General features: G+C 46.4%; 1 long non-coding RNA gene across 2 annotated transcripts in view; it reads right to left on the bottom strand.

Moving 5' to 3' along the window:
* Positions 1-2,604: 2,604 nt before the first annotated feature.
* LOC140429994 (uncharacterized) overlaps positions 2,605-6,000 on the bottom strand; it is a 33,238-nt gene continuing 29,842 nt past the window's right edge. For both annotated transcript variants that reach the window (XR_011949260.1, XR_011949264.1), the window contains exon 4: positions 2,605-4,084. This is a non-coding gene — a long non-coding RNA (uncharacterized lncRNA). The remainder of the gene's footprint in view (positions 4,085-6,000) is intronic.

Genomic DNA, 6,000 nt, shown 5'->3' with positions numbered 1-6,000 from the left:
AGAGCGGGGGGGGGGGGAACAAACTGAGACTGTGGGATACAAAGGGGGTGAAAGCAGAATGACAATTTGGAGGAGTGAGAGGCAAATAGGAGAAAAACAACTTGGAGAAAGGAAAAAAGTTAGAAAAAGAGAGAGGAAGAGACAAATAGAAGAGAGGCAGATCAAACAGGTAAGTGACAGTCAAATGAGAGAGAGAGCAGGAAAAACAATAGAAGGATACTTTATCCTATCCTTCTGAACTGGGTTCAAACCCTCTGCTGCTAAATTAAAGGGCAGTGCGTTAACTATTCCACTCGCAAACACACTGATATATATATTCAAAAATGTACAGCTGCCTCATGTTTCTTTTCCAGACCAGAAGCAAAATGTATTGTTGACAGTTAATTAGAGGCTGCCCTTGTATTCTTATCACGTTTGTTTAAAGCATCATTAAATGTAGCTGTAGGCTTCCTTGACTTAATTGATTTTCAAATTGAGACATTGCTGTCAGCCAAATAAGCTGCAGGAACTCGGGGTTCACGACCACATCTTGTCAGGAAATAGAAGTTATTGTGCTGAGTACCATTGTTCCACTCTATTGGTCACTCAGATCAGGGCTTGAACATTGATTGATCAGGGGCCAAAGACCTTGATGCATGTAAGGGATATATTGTTTATTATGAGGATGGAAATATTTTCATGATATTATTTTCTGAAATGGATGACTGTTGCTGTATTACAAGGCAAGTGGCGAGGCAGCATTGAATCTGAACGGTGATTTACTTAGCTAAGAAGAACTTTAGATACAGAACAGCACAACTCCCACACAGGCCTTGGTCCCTCGACTCCCAAGCTAACTCTGACCAAACCACAGCAGCCAAATCCGTGCCCAAGCACCTGACAGGCTAACGCTCACACGCTCCATCCCCATAGGCTTAAGGCCTGTCACGTGACCTGCAAAGGGTCACCCCTTAAAGGAACCATGCTATCACATTTCTCCCCCCCCCCCAAGTTCCCTCACAGATCCCTGAAATACAAAAGCAGGAAATCTGTTTTTAATTTTTATATAATGAGAGTTACAGTCACAAAGCAAAGTTCAGAAGGTAAGGAGATCAGTTGACTTCCTAACTCTTGCCGAACGTCTCAACTTGGTAATTGGCTTTTCCATGCCGGAGGTAGCCAAGTCTCCAGAAGGGACAGGCAAATTGGTAGTGTCCGAATTAGGGGTCGCACTCTTCACCTCCTTCTGTGGCCCTTGATGATTCTCCTTGAGAGGATCTTTTTTCTAACACCACTGACTCGGCAAGTGGCATACTAATAGCTGGGATAGGGTCCACCTGTCCCTTTGCGGGGATGACAATTTGTCTCCTTTTCAAGTGATCAACATGTTTTCTCCCTTCATGGACTGTCCATGACATAGGATATTAGCCCAGTACTGGCAACAACTCTCCCAGGTAACCATTCTGGGCCTCCACTAAAGTTTTGCACGTACACTAAATTGTTTGTTTGAAACGACCTGACCTTCTTGGCTGTATTATGGTAGCATTTCTATGAGGCTTGCTTAGCCTCCACTCCCCCTGCCAAATTTGGAAAAATTAGATCAAGCCGGATCCTGAAGCACATGCGCATTCCAAAGATGAGCAGATTAGGTGGATTGGCCACTCTAAATTGCCCCTTAGTGTCCAAAGTTAGGTGGGGTTACTAGGTTAAGGGGATAAGGTGGAGGCGTTGGCTTAAGTACGGTGCTTTTTCAATGGGAAGTGTAGACTCGATGTGCCAAATGGCTCCTTCTGCACTGGAAATTCTTTGATTCTGTGACCTTCTATCCTGGGGGTAAGATATTTATTTACTTTAGCCTACTTGTTCACCATCATCTTATAATCACCACAGATTTGGACTGTGGGTCTGGTTTCAACACTGGGACGATCGGTGCTGCCCATTCTGAAAACTGTAATGGAGTAACTGCCCCCAGGTTTTCCAGATGCTTCAACTGCACCTCTATCTCTTGGTGTAGAGCATAAGGCACCAGTCTGGTACAAACAAATCTTGGTCTTTTACTTCTGGCTCTACATAGATCTTTGCTTTCACTCTTTTTATGCGTCCTAACGTTCCGTGGACGACCTCATGGTATTTCCATAGAGATTCCTGCAAAGCCCCGTCAGTGATGCTGAATTTCTGATTTTCTTCAGCCAGCCCTGCCCCATGAAGCTTGGATTTTGTCCCTTCACTACATTTAAAGGTGGCTGAGCTGACTGCTGTTGGTACGATACTGGTATAGATGCCGTCCCCAATATCTTCACTGCCTCTCCAGTATAGGTGGCTAAAGTGGCCAAAGTACTGCTGTGATTCACAGCCTTCCATGCAGATACCTAAACGTTTGCTCACCCACTACTGTGGCAGCCGCATCTGTATCGACCTCTATTTTAAGCGGATGGCCGTTGACGTTGTTGCTAATTGTTGTTCTCTTTATTTGGCTCTGAATATGGCGGTCAATATGGTCGCCTTCCTTAATTCTAATTACGTTTGCTCTAGAGTCGCCAGGTATCTTTCAATACTGCCACAAGGTTCAAACCGAATACTGATCAAAGACTCGATACACCAGTTAGTTAGTTCAAAGTAAAATGCTTATTTATTTACACACACAGTTAAATATACTCATGCACCAATACTACAGATTAAACTATCACTACTGCTAAAGCCGAGACTTAGCTTCGGGCGCCCACTCAGTCAGAGGAATAATGGCCGTTGTTCGGTTCTGAGGCTGCTGGGGTCGAAGTGGTGAAGGGGAACAGCTAAGGTCGTCTGTCTGGTAGCGTGCGTTGACCTTGGACTTACTTGTTCTGGTGCAGCTCTCTCCTCGGTGAGAGCCGGAGCCAAGAGAACGATTCTCTCTTGGGGGCTCCTTCTTAAACCCAAAGGGGCTTTGTGCTCTTTTGGGCGGGCCTTGAACTTGGCCCCAATCAATTGGGCTGTTTCTTGATCATTCATATTGATCTTGTCCAATACAGGGGTGGTGTCCTGATGGTTGGGCGTGTCCTAGGTGGTCGTTGGCCTGCTTTGTTTCGATCTCCTCTGGCGCCGGGGTGTCTGCCTTAGTATCGGTTACTCAAATGTTACTCTAATGTTCCCGGAGATGGGCCATTAGTATGCTAATGGGCCTACAGTCTGTGAGCTGTGACTCCAATATGCAGACAAACCCTGAACCTGCTTGTTTTCTCAGTATTGTCCATTTTCCCTGCAATCTTTGCAAAGCGTCCATTTTGTAATCGGGAAGTGGCCATCCCAGATGGCTACACTTCCCCCTTGTGATCCTCAATGCGAAGCGTGAAGGATCACATTACTGCGTCGTCTTCGTTCTCTGACCAAGCGGGGCACCCATAAGCACTTCACGTGCTCTACACTGCCCTATCCTATGAATCAAAATTTTTACCTAAAATCATTTTACATACATTCATCAATATAAAGCTCTACGGGCGCTATGACATTCAGGCATGCATTACAAAATAAAAAACTGGAACCTCTAACTATCCTCAATAAACTATCCTCACTCAAACAATATAAAATAATCAACAACATTTTAAACTGTACAAAGAGCAGCAACACAAGTTTCTCTGGCGCAGGGGTTTACATTTCTTTATTGAACAAATAAAACACACATAAAGAAAAACGGATGCACTTTAATTCACTCGAGGGGTTGGGGGGTTTGGTGAAGTCCGAAAATAGGGGACCTAAACGTGTATACCGGGGTGCGAGAGCGGTAGGCTCTCCTTCGCCATTTTCTGAGTCGAAGTGTCTGCACGATACTGCAGAGTATTGCAGTACTAAGAGGGATTCTACTATGTAAGATAGTGAAAACCAGGTTCTAAACTTGTCACACCAGGTCGGGGTGTCGGTAACTTTCTCGGGGGTAACTATCTCGGGGTTCAGTGTATGGCAGGGGTGGGAATCATTCACTGCCTCTGTGGTAGGGGTCAGGGGGTAGCGTCCGCACGCAAATGAAGGGATCCTGCTAAGATCCAGGTGAAAAGCATGAAGGTCGTCTTCATCTTTCCTTTTGTCGGACTTCTTCTTTCTCTTCCTCTGGGGTTCCTGAGGTTCCAGAGTTCTATGGACACAAGCATAATATCTGTTATTATCTTGCTTAAGATCTCGTATGTCTGTCTGTCTGTCTTTTGTTGCCAATTACCCATTATAATTGGTCACCATCTGTGACTCCTTCATTTAAAAAAAACCCAAATATTTGGGACAAGACATCCGTGAAAAATACTGACACAGTGCGAGCCGCCTCGCAGCCTGTGCGATCTACCATCCTAGTGTTTGAGGATGTAAATAGCATACGGAAGCAACCTACGGGTCCCCAAAAACAAACAAAAGTATTTCGAACGGAAAGTGCCAAAATGGGGTGCGTAAGAAATGGGTGGAATCTCCGGGTAGGACAGTGACCAGTGCCGTTTGTGCTCTACCCAATCGTAGCTGACCAGAGGGGGGTCCTCAGGCAGGGCGGGGACCAGTGCCGTTTCTCCACTGCCTGAGCGACCGGCAAGAACGGGTAAGAATGTGGTCGTCGTGGGGGGCTGCCTCTCGTGGTCGAATCAGGAGAGTAGCTATGAGTGGTGTCTGTCGACAAACTAGTTCCTCTGAACGGTTGTCTGTGGACAAACTTGTTCCATTAACAGCCGTTGGGCGTCAAAAGGGTAGTAGCGTGGGGCCATGAAAACTTTTAAATTCACAAACAACAAACATGTACATTAAACGAACAAACATACATTACAAACATGGTGCAGGTTCCATTAGAAAGGACACCGTATCTCTCCATCGGTTCCTTTTTTGCCATCATCTGGACACCTCATTGCTCAGTAGCGAACAGGGTTGCAAAGGGATTTGTTTGGTGCGAGTCAGACTCTATGTCATAATCTTCTCCCGGCTGCCATACTCTTGACTTGAGTAGTTTGGCTAAAGCTGCTTGGGGTGAATTGGGGTCCATCTCATCATTCCGGATGAGCCTGAACGAATTGTCTAGGTGCCAGAATCGTGTTTCGAGATTGGAGCTACTAGGTTTTAATCCGTAATCGTCGGGCGGTGGGTCTGGGTCAGGGGCTTTGATGTTTGTGATTTTGAAGGGGTCACTGGAATCATGCTCGGATTCGCTGGGAGTGGGGCCTGGTGTAATCATAACGTGGTGTGCTGTGGCTGTCGTCATTGCTATCGCTATCACTGTTGCTGTCGCTGCTGGTTGAAGGAAGGGAGAGGCGGAGTCGTGCTTCTGAGGGTGGAGTTGAAGATGTGTCTGAGGACGGGCTGGACTGGCTGGGGGAGGGTAGGAATGCATCGTCTGTGGGCGGGGCGTGCTCGTCTGCTGCTGCAAGCAAGATGTTGTGTGCATGGTTGTTCTGCGAGCCATAAGCCTTCAGCTGGTTTATGTGAAACCACATAGACTTGCCATTGGGATATGTGATATTTTATACAGAGGGGCTGACTTTGTCCGAAATGGAGTACGGTCCGGAAAATTTGGGGGAAAGGAATGAACTGGGGTTGTATAGGGAAAGCATCACTTGCTGCCCTACGACAAATTCGGTGGCGTGTATCGTTTTATCAAAACAAGCCTTGCTTTGTTTCCTCCTGGTCCCAAGTCTCACAGCTGCTGCGAGCTGGGCTGCCTTTATAGTCGCAAGTAACTGCTGTACAGCATTTTTATGTGTGAGGGCGATGACTGCGGGGCTGGCCAAATCCAGTCCTAATAAATACTCTGTGTCTTTCATGGGGCGTCCGGTCATGAGGGTGTGGGGGGTGTATATTGTGGACGTGGATAACGTGTTTTGTAAGAACATTAAAGCAAATGGGAGAACTGAGTCCCAGGTGCTGGTGTTCTGTTGCACCATTTTCCTGACAGTGGCTTTTAGAGTTCTGTTCATCCTCTCTACAATGCCGCTTGACTGGGGGTGGTAGGCTATGTGAAACTTCTGCCTAATTCCGAGAATTGAGAGGACGTTTTTCATTACTCGTCCTTTAAAATGGGAGCCT

This window comes from Scyliorhinus torazame, chromosome 1 (assembly GCF_047496885.1).
Source record: "Scyliorhinus torazame isolate Kashiwa2021f chromosome 1, sScyTor2.1, whole genome shotgun sequence".
In the NCBI taxonomy this organism is placed as follows: domain Eukaryota; kingdom Metazoa; phylum Chordata; class Chondrichthyes; order Carcharhiniformes; family Scyliorhinidae; genus Scyliorhinus; species Scyliorhinus torazame.
This window is presented reverse-complemented; position numbering and strand designations above follow the sequence as displayed.